Here is a 23677-nt window from a genome sequence, read left to right on the forward strand (position 1 = left end):
AAACCAAGTTGCACTGATAATGACACAGGAAAACGTTTCTTTTTTTTTCCTTTTGGGAAAGGCCGCCATCCAGTATAAACAAAATTTGGTTTTTCTGTCCACAGTCGCCTTGTCCCTAAATCGGAACGATGGCATGTTAAATTGACAGTTATGGCGCACCCTTTATAATCACTGACACATATGTTGATTTATATAAAACTTTTACTTGTGTAAGATTTTTAAGCGTCAAGTTGTGTACAGTTTACTTTCACTTTTGACTCACACAAACTAAAATTAAATAATGTTGACATTTCCAAAGCCGTTTCCTCGTCCTAAAGGCAGTATTTCGGAATATAATCAATAAGGTATATCGTGAGCGACTATAGGCCGGCTGTATAATTATCGGGACTGAAAAGCGGGCAATCAAGAGGCAGCTGCTGAAAAAATCGCACAGCCTCCAATCGCGCAAGCCGCAGTCTCACTGATTTTACCAAGCTGTCTCTTCTATTCCAGAAAAGATTACATTAGACACGCTTTTCGATTAGTTCGCAAGCATCTTATGTCCGTAATTTTCCGCGCACGCTGCAACATCAACAAACAGGCGTCAGCTAACTTTCATCCCGAATCGTCTGAATAACTGTCGTTCATTGAACGGATCGCTTTACTGCTTGTGCCTAGTCGTCGCCTATAATCCAACTAAAAGAACGAAATATACGTGCCATTTATTCTGACACAAAGCGTGGCACTAGTGAAGTGCTTGTGTATTTCGTTAATATTTGTAAGAAAACGTCCTGTGATACTTGGTGTTGCTCATTATGTTTGCATGTATTGTAAGTAGCTATTACCGTGCTCATTTTAAACAGGATGTACGTCTCTCCGAACTTAATTTGACATCAATTTCAATTTAAGTTCAATTCAATTTTATTACGTTCAAAAAAGCAGTAAAAGATCACAAATATACAGGCGAGGGTCCCAAAGTAAGAGAACTGTAGTGGCACGCTCGGTTGATTATACAAACATTGATGGTAATAACTTACGCAGTAAATGAACGCAGTTATCGGCAAAATCAAACCATATTAGACAAAACATTTCAGTTAAAATTTACTGCTGAGAATTCACGGTCATTTACGTTTTCCCGATTTATCTTGTTTTTCATCCCTGCTATGTTCAAATTTGCTTGTTTTTTGTCTATCGGACATTAAAATAGCCTTTGTTCCGACAAGTATTACTATTATGTGATCTGTACCGTAGAAACAAGCATTCATTTATTGTTTCGCAAGCATTTATAATACTCAGAATAAAGTAGGGATGTACCGTTGTAGGCTTGTTTAACATTGACAAAGCCGTTGCACAATGTGTAACAACTTATTAAATGCGAAACATTTCTTAGCGAAACCCAGGCACTTTGAGTGTTTTCATCTATCTATCTATCTATCTATCTATCTATCTATCTATCTATCTATCTATCTATCTATCTATCTATCTATCTATCTATCTATCTATCTATCTATCTATCTATCTATCTATCTATCTATCTATCTATCTATCTAGCCGCCTACGTCTGGGTGTTCTCGTAATCGCCTCCTTAGCTTGATGTAGACCAAAATTGGCATGGGAGGGTAAGGGGGTCTGACGACTATGAATGTCCAGTCATGGCATGAATAATGTGAAAATCCTGTCGCGTACGTCGTCAAACCCTTTCCTCCAGAAACGTGTGGCACATAACCGCATACCACGGGCTACGGTAAACGAGTATGCGCCACAAGTGATTGACAGTTTATATCTTCCCAGGAATGGCGATAACAGACATAGGTAATTTAAATGAGAGCGTTAAGAAAAATCGATATCGGCAGCGTTGACCCGACGAATGGAAAGAATAAGAATACCAGCAGAAATTGAACCCAAGCATTCTGGGTGGCAATCAGGTATTCTACCACAGAGCCACGACACGTCTTGAAACTGCTTTCGAAAAAAGGCCCTGTGCAGGCGTAATATCAGTGCAACGTCAATTGTGGTTGCGGTGCTGGCTATCTAGTTTTATAAAAAGCAATAAACAGTACATATGTTATCCTATGGTACAGGCGCCATGCCGGGTTAACGTCAAGGTTCCAGTGTTGGCTCCGCTTTTATAGAACTCTAATAAACATTACATTGGTATTCCTCTGATTCAGAAAGCTATATTCAAGCGTTGCTCCACGGCAGAGGAATACGCTAACGAAAGTTACGTATGATATTCGCATCATTGCACCATAAAGTGCACTTCGTTTCGATAATACTGACGACTGTGCTCTAAAGTAAGTGCTGGCGTTATGTCAGACTATGAGTTATCCTTGAAACGCCAATGTAGTCGACGTGCCTGGTAAAGCCACGATGTGCACACAACTAATACGCTTACAAAAAACACGTCGATCCACCCCGTAACTCTTGCCTCAAAGCCGAAAAATGCAGCATAGACTCGTTGATTGCTTCGCATGAAACCCTTTCCCACAAGGCGTGGGATCTGCCGATTTTTCCTTATTAAGCTTACGGCTGCTTCCTTTCACGCTATGAAGCAGCTCTGTAGACGATGGCCGATCAATTCGCAAGTAACTGCAACGCGAAAAATTCAATTCGTGAAATAGTTGGGTGAGGAAGCCCTCACAACGCGAAGCGCTTTTTGTTCATTTTATTTATTTATTTATTTAATTATTTATTTATTTATTTATTTATTTATTTATTTATTTATTTATTTATTTATTTAACTATTGTCAATGCTATTTGTGACGTTACACAGAAGAGTTGTGTTACAAGTTCAAAATGGCAGCCTTGAATCAGGGTCGATGACGACGGAGGCGGGGAGGGCACATTCGGATTACGCCTTGGCCATGTAAGAGTGCAAGTACATGTTGGCCTGGTAGAAGGGCACTTCAACTTTGAAGTTATGGTCGACTCGAGATGAAAAGTAACAAGGTGGCAAGAACAATGCGTTTCAGTGCAGGATTCGTAAGGCAGATTTTATGAAAGAAGCGTAGGGAGGTACGTTTCTTTCTCAGAAAGTTTAGGCGGGTCTACAAGAATTTTTATTGAAGGGATACTGGCGGTGCGAAAATAATTAGCAAAAATGAACCCTTCCGCCCCTTGCCCTCGAGGCTATACTCGTGCAGGGCAGGCCTGGCCACATTCAGTCGATATTTGACGAGACCCTCCGGCAAAGCACTTTATGAAGGCGTCGTATATATATACCGCCGTGATCGGCTCGGATCCCCTTCAGACACCATTACTCTTCTCGTCACTACAGCCGTGGCGACTTATACGGTGTATATGGGGCTTTCTGGTGCTGGACACAGTGACGTGGGTTCGATGCTCGTTGCAGCAACGGCCGCAAATCCTTGCGTGCTTAGGTTTAGACGTGCTTAGAAATCAATGGTGGTCGGATTTAAAACAGAGCCCTCTACCAAGACGTCTGTCTCAGCACCAGTGTTGCTTTGCGACTTTAGATCACTTCAATCAATCAATCAATCAATCAATCAATCAATCAATCAATCAATCAATCAATCAATCAATCAATCAGTCAGTCAATCAATAAACCAGTCAGTCAATCAAACAACGAACCAATCAACCAGTCAGTCAATCAATTAGTCACCCAATCAATCAAATAGTTACAGGGCAATATTATCTGTAAACTACTACAGCCGCACGAGTGTTGCTTCGGAAAGTTAAACACAACGCACAAATGAATGAATCAACCAGGGGCGTAGCCAGAAATTTTTTTCGGGGGGGGGGGGTTCAACCATACTTTATGTATGTTCGTGCGTGCGTTTGTATGTGTGTGTGTATATATACGCAAGCGAAATTGAAAAATTTCGGGGGGGGGGGGGTTTGAACCCCCCCAACCCCCCCCCCCCCCTTGGCTACGCCCCTGGAATCAACCACTAAGTTTACAAGGGTTCTTAGGTTGGCGAAGTGGTTCATGAACATTATGGCAGAACAGCGCGAAATACGGGGCAGTGAAACACTTGATAGCGTTTGTGCCCTGCCTGTATATTTTCAGCCTTTTCAATAAAAAAAATCGCTTTGATGAACAACGTCGTGTCTTGTGCGTTTCACTGTCCCGCATTTCGCGTTTTCTTTTTTTTTTTTTGCCATACCACTAAGTTTATCTCATAAACATGCACCACGTCTCGCGAAGATTGTCAATAAATCTTTTTTTCCAAGCAACAACGTTAAACTGAACGAACAAGCAAAGGTGTGCAGAAGAAAGGTCCATGGAGAAGCTAGGTTCGGTGAATTCGACGATGGCAGATGTTGTGGCGGCCTGGCGAAATCAATCGTCTCGCCGCCCCGAGGCGTCGCCGGTCCAGTGTTTTCTTCATCGACGAGCACCGCGTGGCATCGACCATTGCGCGGGTGGTATATCGACCTCCGCTCGTCTCGGCGGATTATGTCCCGCAAAGCAAAGCTCCTCGCGGCCCGCTTCAAGAGGACGAGAAACGAAGCAACAGCCGCCGCCGCTTATAGGAAGAAAGGCGTGTGCCTTCGATCGTCCCCCAGATCCAGGAGAAGATCCACTTCGTTATTCTCCGGCACATCGTTGCCACGCAACCGACGCGAAAGAAGACGAAGATGTAAGACCGCGACAAAGAGGAAGAAAAAATAGCCACAGAGACAGAGAGAGATAGAACGTGTTCTTTAATTAATCATCGTGAGGTTTGCCAGGCGCAACGAACCAACAGCGAACCACCATATGGTCGCCTCACCTCGCTGCCTGGCACTACGGTACCAGTGGCAACTGAGAAGCTGCTGTTTTCTGCCCACCAACACAGCCAGCTCTTCAAGGGGGTCCTGCACTACTCTAACAATGGGCTGGATAGCGGGATATACGGATCATCATCATCATTATCATCATCAGCCTGTCTACGCCCACTGCAGGGCAAAGGCCTCTCCCATGTTCCGCCAATCAACCCGGTCCTGTGCTTTCTGCTGCCACGTTATACCTACAAACTTCTTAATCTCATCTACCCACCTAATTTTCTGTCTCCCCCTCACGCGTTTGCCATCTCTTGGAATCCAGTCAGTTACCCTTAATGACCACCGGTTATCCTGCCGACGTGCTACGTGCCCGGCCCATATCCATTTCTTCTTCTTGATTTCAACTATGATATCCTTAACCCCCGTTTGTTCCCTGACCCACTCTGCTCTCTTCCTGTCTCTTAAGGTTACACCTATCATTTTCCTTTCCATCGCTCGCTGCGTCGTCCTGAATTTAAGTTGAACCCTCTTTGTAAGTCTCCAGGTTTCTGCTCCGTAGGTAAGTACCGGTAAGATGCAGCTGTTACATACCTTCCTCTTGAGGGATAGTGGTCGACTACCATTCATGATTTGATAATGCTTGCCGAATGATTCCCATCCCATCCTTATTCTTCTGGTTATTTCACTCTCATGCTTCGGCTCCGCGGTTACTACCTGTCCTAAGTAGACGTACTCCTTTACAACTTCCAGTGTCTCGCCACCAATCGCAAAACGCTGTTCTCTGCCAAGATTGTTCCACATTACTATAGTTTTATGCATATCAATTTTCAGACCTACCCTTCTACTTTCCGTATCCAGTTCAGTAATCATGAGCTGTAATTCGTCTCCCGCGTTACTCATCAATGCAATATCATCAGCGAATCGCAAGTTACTGAGATACTCTCCATTAACTCTTATCCCTAATTCTTCCCAATCTAGGGCCCTGAAAACCGCTTGTAAACACGCGGTGAATAGCAGTGGAGAGATCGTGTCTCCCTGCGTACGCCCTTCTTTATTGGGATTCTGTCGCTTTCTTTATGGAGGATTATAGTGGCTGTGGATCCGCTGTAGATTTCTTCCATTATGTTTACATGGGCTTCGTCGATGCCCTGATTCCGCAGTGCCTGCATGACTGCTGTGTTCTCCACCGAATAAAATGCCTTCTCGTAATCTATGAAGGCTATGTATAGGGGTTGGTTGTATTCCACGCATTTCTCTATCACCTGATTGAAAGTATGAATATGGTCTATTGTTGAGAAGCCTGTACGAAATCCTGTCTGGTCCTTTGGTTGATTGAACTCTAATGTCGTATTAATTCTGTTAGCAATTACTTTTGTAAATAGCTTGTAGACAACGGACAGTAAGCTGATGGGCCTGTAATTTTTCAGGTCCTTGACGTCCCCTTTCTTATGGATCAAGATGATGTTGGCATTCTTCCAAGATTCTGGTGTCCTCCCCGTCGAGAGACACTTCGTATACAGGGTGGCCAGCTTTTCTAACATCATCTCTCTACCGTCTTTCAACAGGTCTGATGTTACCTGATCCTCACCAGCGGCTTTGCCTCTTTGCATTCTCTTTAGGGCTTTCTTTACTTCTCCTGTCAATACTGGTGGGATGTCAGATTCCTCTGGGCTATTACTGCTTCTTACGTTATCATCCTGACTGTCTCGGCTGTTGTACAGATCTCTGCAGAACTCTTCCGCTACCTCAACTATTCTATCCATATTGGTTGTGACCTTAATTGCCTTCCTTTTCCCTTAATGCATACATCTGATTTTTGTCTATGCACAGTTTTGTCTTCATAGCTTTGAGGCTTCTTTCGTTCTTTAGAGCATGCTCAATTCTGTCCATATTATACTCTATTTTGTCTGTTGCATTTGAGGCTTTCATCGCTTGACGTTTGTTAATAAGGTTTTTCGTCTCTTGGGATAGCTTACCAGTGTCCTGTCTAACGACTGTACCCCCGACTTCCACTGCACACTCCTTAATGATAGTAGTCAGATTATCATTCATTGCGTCAACGCTAAGGTCGGTTTCCTCGGTTAAAGCGGCGTACCTGTTCTGAAGTGAAACTCTGAATTCCTGTACTTTCCCTCTCAGAGCTAGTTCATTAATCGGCTTCTTGCGTATCAGTTTCTGCCGTTCCTTCCTCAAGTCTAGTCCAAATCTAGATCTTACCATTCTATGGTCACTGCATCGGATCTTGTTAACTACCACATCCTGTACAATGCCCGGGTGGGCACACATTATGAAGTCTATTTCATTTTTAGTTTCGCCATTAGGACTCCTCCACGTCCACTTAAGAGTAGCCCGTTTTATGTAGAATGTAATTCAGGATCCGTAAATTGTTACGTAATTATACGGATATACGTAAATATACGGATACGCTGCCCCTTACCGATTCCTGGAACAAGGAAGCAATTTACCCTTGCTCGTCTTCTTTACCTCTACCGTTAGATGCCTTATCAAACGCCAAAACTGACCGTTGTCGGCGTCGACACGAATGATGCAAGAAATCATCATCACGAGTTGACGTCACCATGTGATGTCATCATTACGCCACAGATTACCAAAACTTTTCATCATTACGTCACTATGACGTCACATGAGGATGTCATCACGTGAAACCGTCAACAGGTCAAAGGTGGGCCGATCCCAAATGCAATGCAAAACCAGGTGAGGTGCAGAAAGTTTGCAATAACTACGATCCTGGATACAGTGCGAAACCACGTTAGGTGCAGAAAACTTTCTAATGCAAGAAATTTCTGAGGGGGATGGGAGGATGAATACATCCGAATGAGGAGGAAAAGAAGATGGATTTCGCCTTCGAGTTGTCTTAGGCGAAATGCGTAAGGGAGAATGCATAATGCATGAGTGTTTTTATGCACCCTAGCCATCCGCACAGACGTCGAGCCGTGCTTTCTTCAAGTGATGCTGAAGTAGCATTTTCACCTCATTAGCTTACATTCATTCAACCACCCGTTCTCTTTCACCTAACAGGGTATGATAGGCACGCATGCCTTCTAGTGCTTATGTAGGCCTGTAACAGGCCGAGTGTTCTGAGAAGTGAAACCTACACAGTACACGTCCCCGCCACACACCGGGCAAATGCTGGATCAGCCAAGGTCTCGACAGGAACACTTGTTCTTCAAGTCAAGTTTCTTCAAGAGAGGGCCATCCGTCTGTCACACTCTTCAGTCCATTGCCCATAGGTCAATGGCCACATAGAGAGCTTTCATCGCTCACTGAAGAAGTACCTTCTGGTGTGTCTTCTGGAGCGACGACGATTTCGCCAAGCTGTCACGGAGTACCTTGGTGTATGTAGGTGCACACCACATGTCACGACCGCGGTGTTGCTCCAGCAGTGTTATTGCATGGCAGAATGCCCCGAACAAGGCTGGACGTGGTCGGCTTCTCAGCACTGGTCTTTAACAAAGATCCAGCTAAGCAGATCTCGCAAATGCGCAAGAGGATCAAGAAACAACAGCAGAGCAGCAAACAATATGCGGACCGGAGAAGGGCTGCCAAGCGGACTACAGTAGCAGTAGGCGATTTCCCTAAGAAGACAGGCTCTTCTCTCGAAACATTGGGCAAGCTCACTTAGTGTAGAGCAGCGAACCGGACCAATACAGCCTTGCGAAACTCATTTTGCCTTTCCATGCATTGCCTTTCCAGAAATGAAAGAACATGGACGCACACGAAGTAATACAAAACCAGATGCATTACTAGACTGCCCTAATTAGGATGAAGATGCGGTCCCTGACCAAGTCAAAGTGAAAACAAAGAGACGTTTTGGGACCCGAAAGGGTTCTTAATCACATTCTAGGGTGTGATCAAGGAACTCGTACGGGTCCCGAAACGTCTCTGTGTTTTCACCTTGACTTTGTCAGTGACCGCATCTTCATACTCATCATGTTACCTGGCCAGATGAACCTTTGTCGAACTCTTGACTACACAGACTGCCCTTAACTCCCCCCCCCCCAAAAAAAACATCCCCACCATATCCACGAAGTGAATGATGTTAGAGGAGCTTGCTCGGAGATAATCGGGTAAACCGTGAATGCTCCGTACAATTCCTCTACTGCCATATAAAGACGTGACACATTGTTGTAGTAGCGATTATGGTCAGGTTGTTGTCGAACCACAAGCGGTCGCAGACCTTGCAGCTGTGGCCGAACGTATGGTCGAGGAAATCGCGCTTGCAGCGCGCGTCGGCGCCACCAACTTCAGGTAGGGACCGCTTTCGGCGCTTGGCCGCTGCATCCCGCGCCCGTACCTTCCTCTTGCCGCCGCTTCCGCGCTGCTTCGGCTTCGCGGGCTTGTATCTCGGGGTCCGCACGACGCTGACGTCTCTCTTCAGCCTCACGAGCTCTCACCGCAGGGTCTGGGCGGCGAGCCCGCGCTGCTGCTGCCTTGCAAGCCCTCCTCTCCGCCGCCTTGTCTTCTTCGTTCATGTTATTAGTATCGATGCGCACTGACTGACGACTGTCGAAAGAGAGAGGAAGCATGCAGTTGTGGCCCTCTAGCGGTCTCCTATCAAACTAGAGCACGCGCCGGAGTGGAGCGAGCGATGCATGCTACAGTTGGCTATGCTATATGTGGTTTTGCCTGCGTTAATATCATCATCAAGGCGCTCGAAGAACAAGAGGAAAAAAACTTCTCTTTCGCGCGAGCGTGCGCATGCTACAGTTGGCTATGCTATATGTGGTTTTGCCTGCGTTAATATCATCATCAAGGCGCTCGAAGAACGAAAGGAAGAAGACTTCTCTTTCGCTCGAGCGTGCGCTGAGCCATGCTAGCGGGAGCACTGATAACTGGCGGCTACTACGGCGATGGACAAGCCTCGAGGATAAGGAGCAAGCTCCTAAAAAACACCGTTCACGTAAACAGGGTAATCACCAGTCAAGTGAATGTTTGTTACAGTAGTGCCGCTAACTGTCCCACGGACAGCGCGAGGAAGCGTGTTTATCTATATGCATACACAACATAAGACCATGATTGTACACGATTATTGGTGTTTTTTTTACGTCAGCCGCACGTTCGGCGCTAAGAGGCGTGATCGTGCCACTCGCCACCGAATCACGATCCAACGCACATCGTGCGAACGCAAGCGCAACCTTTACGACCCACTGAGCATCGCAGTTGAGAACGGACGCCACCAAAACCACACGCTCAGCCTTCTTCCCCGAGGTGCTACCGCGTCCACACACGGCATGCAGGCCGAGTATCACGCAAATGCAACATAATCCTCCTCCTCCTCTTAAAGCCATACCTTAATGGAGGCAACACGGACGCAAATGTAGCGTACACGCCTTTTACGGACTGCAAGCTTCGAGAATCTTCACCTCTCCCCTCGCCACATCACTACCACAGTTGACAGGACACGCCAGTGGGCATAGCATAGGTACACAAATTCTTAGGTTGGATGGAGGAATGGATGGGTGGGGAAGTACCGTTCTGATCGGGCGGCGCGGCTCATGCCACCTAGCCGTACCTCATGATGAAGTACTAACTCTAGTGAAAGACTAAATATCGCTGCTGCCTTGGTGTTAGCCACCAATCGGATAACCTCCTCCTGGTTATTTTTACCTGCTCAAAGTTTATTTTGCCTTCACAACTTCAATGGGACTGATTTTTCAGTGCTTTGAAAAATCAGTCCCATTGCCTTGGATTGTAGAGTGAATCCCTTTACAGAAAAGTATCAGGTGTTCAGCCGTTTCTTCCTCCTCTCCACACGTACCGCATAGTGTGACTAACCCTTCGTATTTAGCTCGGTACGTCTTAGTCCGCAATATTCGCGTGCTGGCTTCAAACAGAGCTAACAGAGCAAGCAACTAGGGGTGTGCGAATGGAGAATTGTTTAACCTAATCGAATACGTATCGCATAGCCGTGACTCCGAATCTAATACGAATACGAATCGAATACTATTCGAATAGTTTTCCAATAGTGAGACAGCCATCTTTAAAGCAGCCCTAGAATGGTACGTATGTAACCATTTTCGAAACATTCCAAGAAATCCACAACATTTTGTATGAAACGAACTCACAAGCTTTAACAAAGGAATATACCATTGCTTTTTACCGACAAAGATTGCCAAAATTACGTAAACTGAGGCAAGCTAGGGAGGCAGCAACTAGAGCCTTAGAAATCTTTTCTAACTGCCGGTTAAAAAACTACAGCAGTGACTACGGTATTCAAGGTGGCAAATTGTCATCAGCTTTTAAATAAACTGATATATAAATAATAAACAATATTCATGAGCTAACATGACCATGAATGTCATGATGAAGCTTGTGGACCGATGACTATGTCGCTTCCGCGACACCGGAGTTTTAAGCAAAAACGCCTTCATCCTGTAATCAATATATCGTCGATAGCCCCGCAAGATCTTGTACTGCATGCATCTTGATAATTCGATAATTAAAACAAGCAACATTACCTTTCTCTGTTCCAACATTTCGTTCCTTTGAGGTTTTTTTCATCGATGTTTATTATTCCAAAAATATTCGGTATTTTTAATATGCACTATTCGATTCGTTATTCGAACTTTTCGAATATTCGTACACCCCTACAAACAACAGAGGCACACGGCCACCGCTGCGCCTCTAGGGGCGGGTAGGTGAAACAACAGAGAGAAAGGGCTAAGCCACGAACAAGCGTGGCCTTGGTGATTAGTAGCACGGGACGGACACTGCACTTTGTGCGTGGCATCGCCCGTCCAAAGCCGCTGAAGCACAGTCGTGGCTTACGGTGCCGGCTCGACCTTTTCCCTTCCACTGCATTCTGGGTCAATTAAGAGCCACCGCCACCGCCCGCTCGGCGGCGCTCACTGCCGCCACTGTAATGCTGCATCGATATTCCATTTCGCCATCACCGCGCACGCTCCGTGGCTTTCAGGAGGCAATGATTGCGCGCCCGAGGAGAGGGTGCCCGTGAGGGCGAGACGCCGGATGCAATCTGGGTCGGCTTGCGTGAAAGGCTGGCTCTGGGGTTAGGCATGCGGAGTGTTCGCAGAGGCACGAGAGATATATCTAACGGTTTGAGAGATATATGCAGCCTACCGCTCTTAGATCCCTCCCTTTTCCCCTCCCGGGAAGAGCTAATTGAAGTATTCAGTCCGATACATGACTGCAACATGACATTCACTTTGTGCGCGGAGTGTTCGCAGAGGCGCACGAGATATATTGAATGGTTTGAAATGTATATGCGGAGTCTATCGCTCTTATCCCCCTCCCCACCCGTATACTTAATTGCAGTCTTCAATCCGGTATGACTCCAACATGCTATTTACTCTGGGGGCGAAAATAGATGAAACACGACAAATGAGACATCAGTGTGTTAAACGTTAATTTGCAGGGTTCGTGAAATGCTCGAAGTATAGTCTAAGTGCTCCTAAAGCTGGGAACAATGAGGTAATCCAAGACATGAGTAATTACAGAGAGTTCGTAGGAGCCTTTGTCCTAACAGTGCATGGACATGAAACAAGCTGTCGATGACGAAGTATTGCGGCTGACCATGCGGCTGCTTTGCTCCGTAAAAAATGTAGAGCTTCATATCATTCAAATCCAGAGCTAACGTCGTTCTTGTGTAGCGATTGATGTAGTTCCCCTATTGTGAAACCTGAGGAAGTGCGCAGCACGGGCAGCCGGCGATTCCCGTTCGTGAGTTCCCACTGCTCTGTTTACCAAAACGTCGATGACGTCAATGTCTGAGGTAAGCATGTAGGATATCCCCGGCACCGAGTAGAATCTTGTTAGGGAGATTCACAAACTCGGTGTGCGATATGCGCGCTACTTTTTGCTTGGCTTTATCGACTACCTGCTTGTTACAGCAGTTTAGATGCGTGTCTTCTGCAGCAAGTTCCGTCAGGTCCTTTCCCCCTTCAGATGTAGTGATGAAAGCGCCGGAGAAGCGCCGATGGGAGGAGCAATCGCGTGATTGGCGAGACGGTGGCTCTTGCGCGGCGCGGGTGTAAGCCGCTTGTTTCCGAAGCGTTTTTAAGTTCATTATTGCGACTACTTCTTGGTTATTTCCGTTAATTATATTATTTTAGACCTTTTTCGCTTATTTTAACCAGGATTTGCGCATTGCTAGTTTTAGGCCTGTAATGACCCCTTGAATTTGAGCGTGATCACACCACATAAGATTCCCGGAGGGTCTACAAGCCGGGCTACGCACCTAAAAACACTGATTGCGGCGGCATAACAGCAGGTAAAACACCTAGCACTGCCTTTCAACGCTTCAGTTGACTGCGTCTGAACGTAACATACGTATGACACCATATATACGTACGACACCATTTTACATATTATGAAGGTCGGCGTGCCACAGCATTTTCCTTTACATTGAATTCTTAGGCCCCGAACAAACGAGCAGGGCCTCACAAAAATTGGCCTACAGGCTCATGAAGGTGCCCCTGCCCACGAAAAAGAAATTTTGTTGTGCTCCACATGGTTACATGCAATGGGTTGCACACATATTTTGGTTCCACAGTAAATTGGCAATCAATGTTTTTACATTTCTATAGGTTCCACAATGAATTGACAATGTTTACATATCTGTATTGCTGATAAGCTGAATAGAGGCAAAAGCGAATGACATAATTGGTCCTCTCCCCTTTCCCCTCTCCACTCAACCTCCCCTTCCTCCTCTACCCTTCCCCTCTCCACTTCCCCTCTCCTCTCCGCCTCTTCACTCTTCCTCTGAAACGCGGGCTAGACATGCCGAAATTCTCTCCTGCGCAACGCCGCGATGAGCGCCAGCGCATGCGCGTCCCCTCCCCCTCTATCTTTCCTCTCCTACGCTGCCCCCCTCTCGCACGCCTGTCGACCGCGTTCCCCTCTCGCCCTGTGAGAATTAACGGCCAGGCTAGAGGGAAGACAAGACGCGCGTAGCGTTCCTCTTCGCGTTGCACGACGCGAGGTCGGTAGCATGCGCAACGAACGCCAACGGAACGCGATCGTGCAAGTTCTGCAACTTCGCATCGCCTCATGGTCCCATTTAGAGGGAAATGGTGTAATTATTAGATAAGCCAGCGAAGCGCAACTCCCGTGAATTTAGTAAGGCGTTGCGCTGGGCGATAACGAAGGACATCCCCAGGTACTTTTGACATCCACGCACTTTCGATCCGTTATTTGATTCACAAAACAAGCAAGACAAAGGACAAAAACAACGAAAATGCGGTAAATATGGTAGTATCATGTGATCTACAGAATGACTGCGCAACAAAAAAGACGAGTACCTAAGAGAAGAAGACGCACGCAACGCAAATAATGGATGACCAACTGGCCCAGAATGCTGCTCTCATTAAGTTTATGTTGGTCTCTGTGAACTTTTAGTTCAGGTGCTACTGAATGTCAGGTACGGCGTTTTTGATAGCGACTGGAGAAAGAGGAGGTTTGCAAGAGCATCTCTCCTGCAGGCTGAGGTTGATGAAGTTGCTGCAGGTTGAGGCTGAGGTCCAAGGAGCGATGTCAGAAGCCCTTCTTCATTATCTTTCTTTGACCCTGTTGCCTACCGACAGCAGGTAACGTCCTTTCGATCAGATCACACTGTGCCAGAAAGGCGTCAGCACAATGTCGACCGTTCTGGAGGTGGCGCTGCTGTAGGGAACGCCGAGCGAAAGAACGGGCACACACTCACCGTCACGCCATCTCGGAGTCATGTCCGGGCAGATGGCGCACCTGCTCCGTCGGTCACGCCACCACTGGAGCTCAGTGTTGCACTCGCCTACTGGTGAAGACCCTGCGGAAAGAGTGCAGTTAGGCATTGGTTAAGCGACGTTAATGCTATATTATGCAAAGTTGTCTAGAATGAAAGCTGACGTCCAGCACGATCCCATTCAGTCGGCACAATTCCTTAATGAGCCCTACTTCGCTTCTCTAACAATAATCCCCGGCATGCTCGCTTCCTGCACACTAACAAACATCGCCGTAAGAATCACGTTGCGTTTCCGTTTAGCCTCTGTTTCCCCGGTTAGCATGTCTGTGAGATTCAGTTGAATGCCATGAACGTGTTTTCACAAAGCCATGACGCCGGATAACCCTCTTACATGTGACAAGGGGAACTCTTTCAGTGACCTCATGCACCAACACCTGTCAAAGGCAAGCGTGCAAAGGACGAGTGCGACTCTTATGAAGGGTATTCATCCCTATACCCTTCCAAAAGTCATACGAACGAACTCGACAGAGCTTACGTCGCTGGAAACAAAACTAACAAAAAACTCAGAGGAAACGAACGTGGCTGCGTTAATAGCTTTTGTAAGGGATCTTGTGTTAATCTACCACATTATCCTGCCATGATATACTCTTAAGAATCAAACGTGAGGGTCACTTCTATCTCAAGAGAAAGCATATCGCGAACAGCGAGAACTCAAGATTAGCGCAACGCAATCGCTCTAGCCTTTCGTAAGGAATATCACTCTGCGTAACCTCTCTATCACGTAAACACTATACCCACGCTAGGAGTGACTCTGTCAAAGTATGAAAACATCCGTAAACAGGGGGTGGGTGCTCGCGCCGACGTTTCGACAAGTGGACTTGTCTCCTTTAAGGCTGGAACTGATTTCAGTTCCAGCCTTGAAGAAGACAAGTCCACTTGTCGAAACGTCGGCTCGGGCACCCACCGGATTACGGATTTTGCCATCGCAAGCCTCATTCCATCTTCCACTTCCTGCTGTTGTTTCGGATTTCCTCTGTCCCAGTATCTATTACTTGCTTATTTTTATTAGTATTCGAAGATTTCTTGCTTATCTCTACCACTCTCAGGTTTACGTGCGCCATAGGCTTTGCAACCGTCTTCTGGAACGTAGCGAATAGAAAGCCTAAATGCAAGAGATAGGCAGGCTCCTATGTGATTGTGATAGCGCCACGTCCCCTGGTGGCGGGGAGGAAAAACCGTAAAACACGTCCCGGGTTTCTACAGTCGTTTGTCGATCCCGTGTAAGTATTGCATTAAACGTGATAACAACTGCAGCAATAATAATCATAATAAATAATAATAATAACATTGACAATGACATGCGCAGCGCTTCCGATGTACCACTTGCATCGAGCCAGGTAGCATAAATACCTATGCTTGTTCAATAAACCTAAGGAACATCTAAAAATTATACTAATATGTAAGTGTAATATTGGAGCTCAGTCATAGCGTCAACGCCCAAACATTAAAGGGCAAAAAACATTTGCAGTGGCTTAGCTCGGCTATGCCAGCATATACGTAGCGTTAGCAAAGGTTCAGCTGATTATTCTCAGCTTTCCTGATTGTCTAAGATTATTAGCCTTCTTCTGTTCATTCTTCGTACTCTGAACCGCTAATTGCCAGGCCACTACTTCGGGATCCGATGAGATAAGCTTCTCGCCTCTTCTGCGCCGTCGAGCAGCATTTGCGCTCTCCTTCTCCATGGCGTTACCCACCTGCAAACGCCAGTCAGAGGCGCTATCAAGCGACACCAGCGCATTGTCAGACGGCGACTGCACAGCGAAGGCGAATAGCTGCGCGCGCGCTGGCGCCAGCGTGTCTACCATGGCTACGACGTCACTCCTCTCGAATGCGCAGACCAGCAGCGGCGAGTCGCGCGCGGCGGTGGCGGAGAGCGCGTGAGATCGCGGTGGCGGAGAGCGCGTGGCGGCGGAGAGCGCGGAGAGCGGTGAGCCAGCTGTGTGACATCACTGACCCTTGCGCATGCGCAGCACGGCTCATGAGGATCCACGCGAAATCGGCTCCGGCTAGGCAAGTGTAGCTAACGCTACAAAAAGAAAGCATGCATGCAACCTTCGTGAGTGCCAGGTGAGAATCATGGGAACATATCGAAATCTCAGAGCAAATCCGACAAATTGCCTGAAATACGTTAGGCTTAACGAAAAAGAATGAACTTTTCGATGTTATATTACATTGAATACATTCTTCCTAAGCTTAGTGAGTTCTAAGTGAGCTACATGAGAACGAAAAATTGCTCTGTTTGTGAGATTTCGTCAGCACAAATATCGTTTCTTTTCTACTCGTCCTCTAACAATCTTCCTCCATTATTATTATTATTATTATTATTATTATTATTATTATTATTATTATTATTATTATTATTATTATTATTATTATGATTACACGTGCAGCACCCTTTTCGTTTATGCTGACCTTATGAAGTACTGAAAAGCATATCTCCTGTTAGAATGCTAATTAATGCCACGCGAAGTCGTTCTAAATACTTGCTTTGTAAACAGAAGGTACCGGGCTTTAAATATTCCATATTGTCCCACATTCTCGGTACTTAATGCAGAACGACAGCCCTTAATAGTGGAAATGTGGCTGCAAGTGAACAAAGCGCTGCAAAGGCGCGAGCGTCGAAAAATAAACAAAGCAAATAAACATATCAGCTTTCACGCAAGAGAGAGATAGATAGATTAATATGTAACAAGCTACACGCTCAAGGGAAGGTGCGTGCGCTAATTACGTTAGAGCGTAATTACTTTCTAGCACCTAACAGTGATGCGCAATAAATAAAGTAACATCCCAAGCAACCAAGAGGCATAACGCACGCAAGTTGTTGCTGGTTTCGCTTAAGCCCCGATGAATATTCAACAAACCGTAGCACGCGCTTGCGCGCCAATGAAACAAAAAGCAACTGATGATGCCTTATGTCGGCGGGTTACGAAAGCCGAACGATTTTGCCCCCCCCCCCCCCCCCCCACACATACGAGGATATTAATAAATAAAAACAGTATGAATGTGGTCAAAAAGTGAACACATAGGCCATTAAACTGTGAATGGCAGCGACTGGAATTACCGCTTAAGTTCCCTCTTTCTTGAACATGAATTCACATTGCATAGATAGATAGATAGATAGATAGATAGATAGATAGATAGATAGATAGATAGATAGATAGATAGATAGATAGATAGATAGATAGATAGATAGATAGATAGATAGATAGATAGATAGATAGATAGATTAGATAGATAGATAGATAGATAGATAGATAGATAGATAGATAGATAGATAGATAGATAGATAGATAGATAGATAGATAGATAGATAGATAGATAGATAGATAGATAGATAGATAGATAGATAGATAGATAGATAGATAGATAGATAGATAGATAGATAGATAGATAGATAGATAGATAGATAGATAGATAGATAGGGCAGAAAGGAAGAAATAAAAGCAGCGAAACAAAAGGCAGCTGCGAGGGGTAGAAATATCTGCTCCGCACTAATGAGCTTCCTGGAAAGCAAGCAAGTCGCCTTTTCTTATGCCTGCGTTCTCGGGAAGACGCGTCCTCGCGGGAGCGAATGCGCGAGCGGGCGAGAGTTCGCAAACGAATTGGAGAGTCGGAAATACGAAGTGCACCCGTGGAAACGGAGTAAAATAAAACAAAATCCTGACAAGAACTTAAAAAAGATATCCACGACCAGTCCTCCTTCCTTCCCGCTTTTCTATCCTGCCTCCGTCCTCATCGATTTGTGCCCATTTGCTCCTCTGCAATTCCTTTCTCCTTGTTCTGCCTCGACAAGAAACGACTAAGCAGGAAAATGAAGAACTAATATAGACAAAACGCGCGAAAAATTTCGCGTTGAGGTCAGAAAAGGAACCGGGAAGAAAATGACGAGGAAGTACTCGCCGCCGGAACCATTCTTCCGAATTTTCTGAATTCTTTCATTTTTCTTCGGTATATTAACCTCACTCAACAAGAAACCATCAAATGCTTAAAGGCATGTGTTTTCTTAAGCACAATAGCTAGTTGGGTGAGTCGGTACAACAGCATCTTTACGCAGAGCGCGAAGGAAATAACAAGACACTATATACAATACACCCACTGGTGTTTTGTCGCTTCTTCTTCTATAATGCCTTGTTACTTCCTTTGCGCTGTGCGTAAATACGTGTTTTTTTAGTCATCTTGTTCATGGACTTGTAATTTTTTTTACTTATTATTGCATTCTTACGTTTCTGTCTATTATTGTACGAACTATATCTTTTGTTTTTTCTCTTACTGGCACGTCACCGCTCCAATATATTTCTATGTAATCCTGATGTAATATTCTTGTTTATGGGTTCAATAACTATTTTATTCTAGAATTTTTAGGTATAAGACGTTGAACTACTATTTTGTTCTTTATTGTTGTGCAAACTTCTAATTTCTACATGAAATGTGTATGCATTGTGCCATTCCTTCCTGTATGCATGTTACGTATCCATTATGTATGATCATCTCTTATTGCGATGCCCCCCTTACCCAATGCCTCTTACGAGGCCTGGCTTTTTAAATTAATTAGTTAATTAATTGTGACGGCACTAAAAAGCCATTAATGCAATAGAAACAACGAGAATATTGTACTAAGTAAGACTGGCAACTTTAGTGGCTATGTGCTTCCGCTTTGTGCTCCCGAACTGAGGGATCCTTTCAAGCCCGTAGCCAGAGGGGGGGGGGTGCCCTAGCCCCCCCCCCCCTCGAAATTTTGCTGGAGGGTTTTACCGTAAATGAATAATAAAATTATGTGTTCTTCTCGAATAGTGACGGTATTAAGCACGTGCCCCCCCCCCCCCCACCCCTGAAAAAAATTCCTGGCTACGGGCCTGGATCCTGTCTCCAAGCCTCCTGCATTGAGATGCAGCATGTCTCACGCGCAGCTGTCGGTTTTCATTAAGCGCCGCTGCACGTTGTTCTTGCGTGCGTGCACGCATGCGAGAGCGCATTCTCTTGAGCGCGACTAGCGTTTAGCTGAAACTCTTTGGCCGGCGTTGAGACGACACGCGAGGCGCGTGGAACGAAGCACGTGATCAGCGCGCTGATACGCCGCAGAAATGTCGTTTGCGCCATCTTGTGGGCCATGTGTGAACAATTTTCTGCGACGCTGACGCAGCTCAGAGACGCTGCCGTGACTTTGGCTGATCTTGAAGTTATGATTTGAGGAACCAGGCGTTTTCTGGATTTGTGAACCTGGGGTAGTAGAACTATTGCTCTAAAAAACTTTAATTGCCTCCAAGGGTTCGGTTCACATAGTTTCATCTTTATCAACATTTTTCGCAAGTGTGATAGCATATGCGATACACACGAACTTCTATAGGCAGGGTTACACAAATCAGTACAGAAAATTAGTATACAACTTGCTATTTGAAGTGAATCATTTTCGATTGCGTATCTCGGAGGTACACGCGACACACCAGGTGCTTCATGAATTGGTGAAACAAAGGAATTGGTAGCACGCTGCGACACTTCAATTCGATCGTCACCGCTATATATGTGATACCGCTGAGGAAGTCGGTGCTCCAGTGTACGTTTAATTTTGGAGTTCGTGCACCTGTAGCATCCTGTAGCATCCTGCATGTTTGCCTCGTCCCATTAGCGTTAGGCACCGACAAGAGCTCGAAGATATCTAGTTTTGGCGACAATCCTAAAGCGTCTGCACAGTCCACTGAGTGCGCGATTCAATGCTTCCATTATAAAGGACGTCAACGCCAGATTGCTCATTTAAGCCCGAAGTATTATTCCGCTCAGACGATTGAAATAAGGTGACGCCATGCACCACCCACCCTGACTCCCACTCCTCAAGATGGAATCAAGCCGCGCTAAGCGAAAGCTTAGCGCGACGTTGTCGTTAACGCAGCCAGTGAACCGTACGTAAAAGATATAAAGGCAGGACGGATGGCAGCTCTGCACTGCGTCTCTCCGTAATATGCAAAGCCGATTGAACCGACGGGGAAGCGCATTCCGCGAAGATCTCCCCTTTCTATTTATGCTGCCACTTCTTCTATGGCATCGTCGTGCGCTCCGCTGCGCCATCTACAGGCGACAGGGCGCACGGGTCTTAATCCGATTGGGCGTTGCAAATCCCCCCGCTGCCTAATACGTCTGCACGCCGCTCCAAAGCCAGCGGAGCGAGCTGTGGCGAGCAAGCAGCAGCGACATGCACACAAGCAGTGCTACTGGGCTTCTTGTTATACCCTTTCGGTCCCTCATTTTCCCTATGCGCCGTGACGTCACGCGATGTGACTTAGAGCCCAGGGAGGGAGAATGCGAGGAAAGCCTTTACTCCTTTATCGCGAATTCTGTTTTGCCCCCTTGCTACCTTCTTTCCCTTTGCCGTGAGGTCATACGATTAGACGCTGAGCACTGGCGCGAATAATCGAGGTTAGGCCTACACGCTATTAATGCAACGTTATTATGCCGCCTCTGGATGGATTCACTTGTGACGACTTACTCATTCCGCATCGGAATGGCTGGCACACCCATGCATGCGGCTCCTGTGACATCCAAGAAATCAATGAGCATGTCATGCGCGTTTCTGCTCCTTGTCGCATGCAGCGACACTTTTTCCCGGACAGTATTAGACCGGTTCTATTGGAGATCGTTTTCGGAAGGCCATGACAGTAAGCTTTTAAGAAAACGGAGGCGTTGCTAGTGTGCTTAATGTCGACAAGCGACCGCTTGCACGCTTGGCGGGCATCTTCAAGATAGTTTGAGGATACGAAAGACGCTTATTTCTGCAACCCATAAGGAGGACGGCGCAGCATCGTTGGGGGCGGAGAAAAGGAAATGAAAGACAGAGTAGAGATCTGAAAGGAGATGCCACCTTCTCGAGATAAGTACCCATACTACTGAACACCAGGTCGGGGTACCGTTCTCCACATTGTAAGCACCGGTTTGTGGCTGGCGGTATGCTGGTAATCGAACCCAGTACCTCCCGCACTGCTCCTTCAAATGAGCACGTGGATAGTGCTCTCACGCTTCCCTAACATTTTTCTTTTCACCGCTCCATGTCTTCTAGTGCGCGGTAGGAAATTGAAGGTGCATATGGCCAACCATATGGCACATGTTCTTCCACGTAGTAGTCTGGTTCGGCGCGCGTTTCGAATTTAGTTTTGGTTTGTGAACCTTCCGTATCTCCTGTGACGGCGGTTTGATTATTCGAGCGGACGTTACAGCCTTAGAAAGCCATTTCTTACTCAAACTCGTCACAAGCTCATTCGGCGAGTCGTCGGAAAAGCTGGAGGGGGACGAGAGCTCACCTGAAGATGAAGACGCCATTTTGACTGTGAGGTGCACGTAAAAGGTGCGGCGTTTTCACACGCGTAAAAACGCGAAATGAAACTGCGCAAAGTAAAACGAATATAAATATCTTGTAGCGGCAGCAGCGGCGTCGCAAAGAAGAGGACGGAGACGCTCGCTCTTGCACGAGGCAGGTGCCGCTGCCACGGGCCTGCGCGCGCTGGCGTTCGAAAGAAAGGAGATTAAAATACTTCTGGTCAAGGCGGTCGTGTCGGGCTCGCTCTCTCTCTCTGGCAAGACCGAGACTTCGCCGGTCTGTGAGGTCGCCCATCGCCACAGTTTGGTGACCCGGACGTGATCGTGGCCATAAGTTTCCGTGGCAGAAGCGACCATGGAACAGACTGACGGTACAAGTTCTCGAGACCAGAACCTTCCCGAGCGACGCGGTGAGCCTTCCTGCTCAGCCATCGCTGTCCGCCTTCCTCAGTACTGGGACCAGCATCCTTCGGCGTGGTTTCTTCAGGCGGAATCACAATTTCAAGTTGCTGGTATCCGCTCCTAAGCTACGAAGTTCCACTATGCTGTTGCGGCACTCTCGCCCACCGCCATTGACGAAGTAGCGGATCTGTTGAGCAACCCGCTGTCTGCGAACGCCTACGACGATCTCAAGACGACCCTGCTACAGCGCACGGCAGTTTCACAGCGTGCTCGCATACAGCAGCTTCTATCCACTGAAGAACTCGGCGACCGACGCCCCAGCCAACTTCTTCGCCGAATGAAGCAGCTGCTCGGAGACAACGCGAGATCCGTCGACGACGCGCTGTTACGCGAGCTGTTTTTACAACGACTGCCGGCTAACGTGCAGATGGTTCTGGCAACAGCTTCTACCATGGACCTCACCGGACTTGCTGCGTTGGCTGACAAGGTGATGGAAGTAGCCACGCCAGCCATCGCAGCCACGACACCGTCGACTGGTGAGAGTACCACCACGCTGCGAACTCTGCCGTCTTTTTCGACAGCCCAGTCGCCGCTCGACGCCCTGTGTGAGCGTCTCGAACGCATCGTCTCTGCAGCAGAACATCGCCGCGCGTCACCTCACCGTTCACGCCACCGAAGTTCCAGCAAGCCGAGACGCACACCCACTAGCCGTGACGCGTCACCAACGCCTGGCATCTGCTACTACCATCGCCGTTTTGGAAACGACGCTCGTCACTGCCGCCGTCCGTGTGCGTGGCAGGGAAACAGGCCGGCCGACCTCTGACGGCGACCAGCGGTCCGGCCCAGCATACAAGTCGCCTCTTCTACCTCACGGACAGAGCCACAGGACAACGTTTCCTTGTCGACACTGGTGCAGACGTAAGCATTATTCCTGCTCAACGCTCCGACCGAAAAACGACACCTGTGTCGTTTTTGCAAGCTGTCAACGGTACCAGGATTCCAGTCTACGCATCACGCTCCGTCATGCTCAATCTTGGCCTCCGACGAGCGTTTCGCTGGATTTTCCTGGTTGCAGATGTCCGACGCGCCCTCATCGGAGCTGATTTCCTGCACCACTATGGGCTCCTTGTCGACGTGAAACACCGTCGTCTTATCGACTCTCTTACCCACCTGACCGTTACCGGCTCCCTTGCAACAACCACATCGCCGATCGCGCCCATATCTTCTATGCTGGAAGAACCTTTCGCCGAGCTCCTCCGTGAGTTTTCCACTTTGACGCGCCAGCCGGACTGGACGCAACCGGTCCAACACGACGTTTGTCATCACATCGTCACCTCCGGCCCTCCGGTTTATTTTCGACCTCGGCGTTTGTCCCCTGAGAAACTCAAGGTTGCCCGCGCGGAGTTCGAGCACATGCTCGCACTCGGGATCATCCGACCTTCTTCTAGCAACTGGGCGTCTCCGCTTCATATGGTGCCGAAGAAGTCTGGGGATTGGCGTCCATGT

At 47.1% G+C, this 23677-nt stretch overlaps 1 protein-coding gene and 1 pseudogene across 1 annotated transcript in view; one reads left to right on the top strand and one right to left on the bottom strand.

Annotated features, from left to right (window-relative positions):
* Positions 1 to 14495, bottom strand: part of LOC119402115 (SH3 and multiple ankyrin repeat domains protein 3) — a 209979-nt gene extending 195484 nt beyond the window's left edge. Inside the window, exon 1 of the mRNA XM_037669228.2 lies at positions 14390 to 14495. The gene's annotated coding sequence lies outside the window, so the exon portion shown is untranslated. The remainder of the gene's footprint in view (positions 1 to 14389) is intronic.
* Positions 14496 to 22124: 7629 nt separating this feature from the next.
* On the top strand, positions 22125 to 23075 carry LOC119402116 (uncharacterized; annotated as a pseudogene).
* The last annotated feature ends 602 nt before the right edge of the window (positions 23076 to 23677 follow it).

Source organism: Rhipicephalus sanguineus, chromosome 8 (genome assembly GCF_013339695.2).
Source record: "Rhipicephalus sanguineus isolate Rsan-2018 chromosome 8, BIME_Rsan_1.4, whole genome shotgun sequence".
Classification (NCBI taxonomy): domain Eukaryota; kingdom Metazoa; phylum Arthropoda; class Arachnida; order Ixodida; family Ixodidae; genus Rhipicephalus; species Rhipicephalus sanguineus.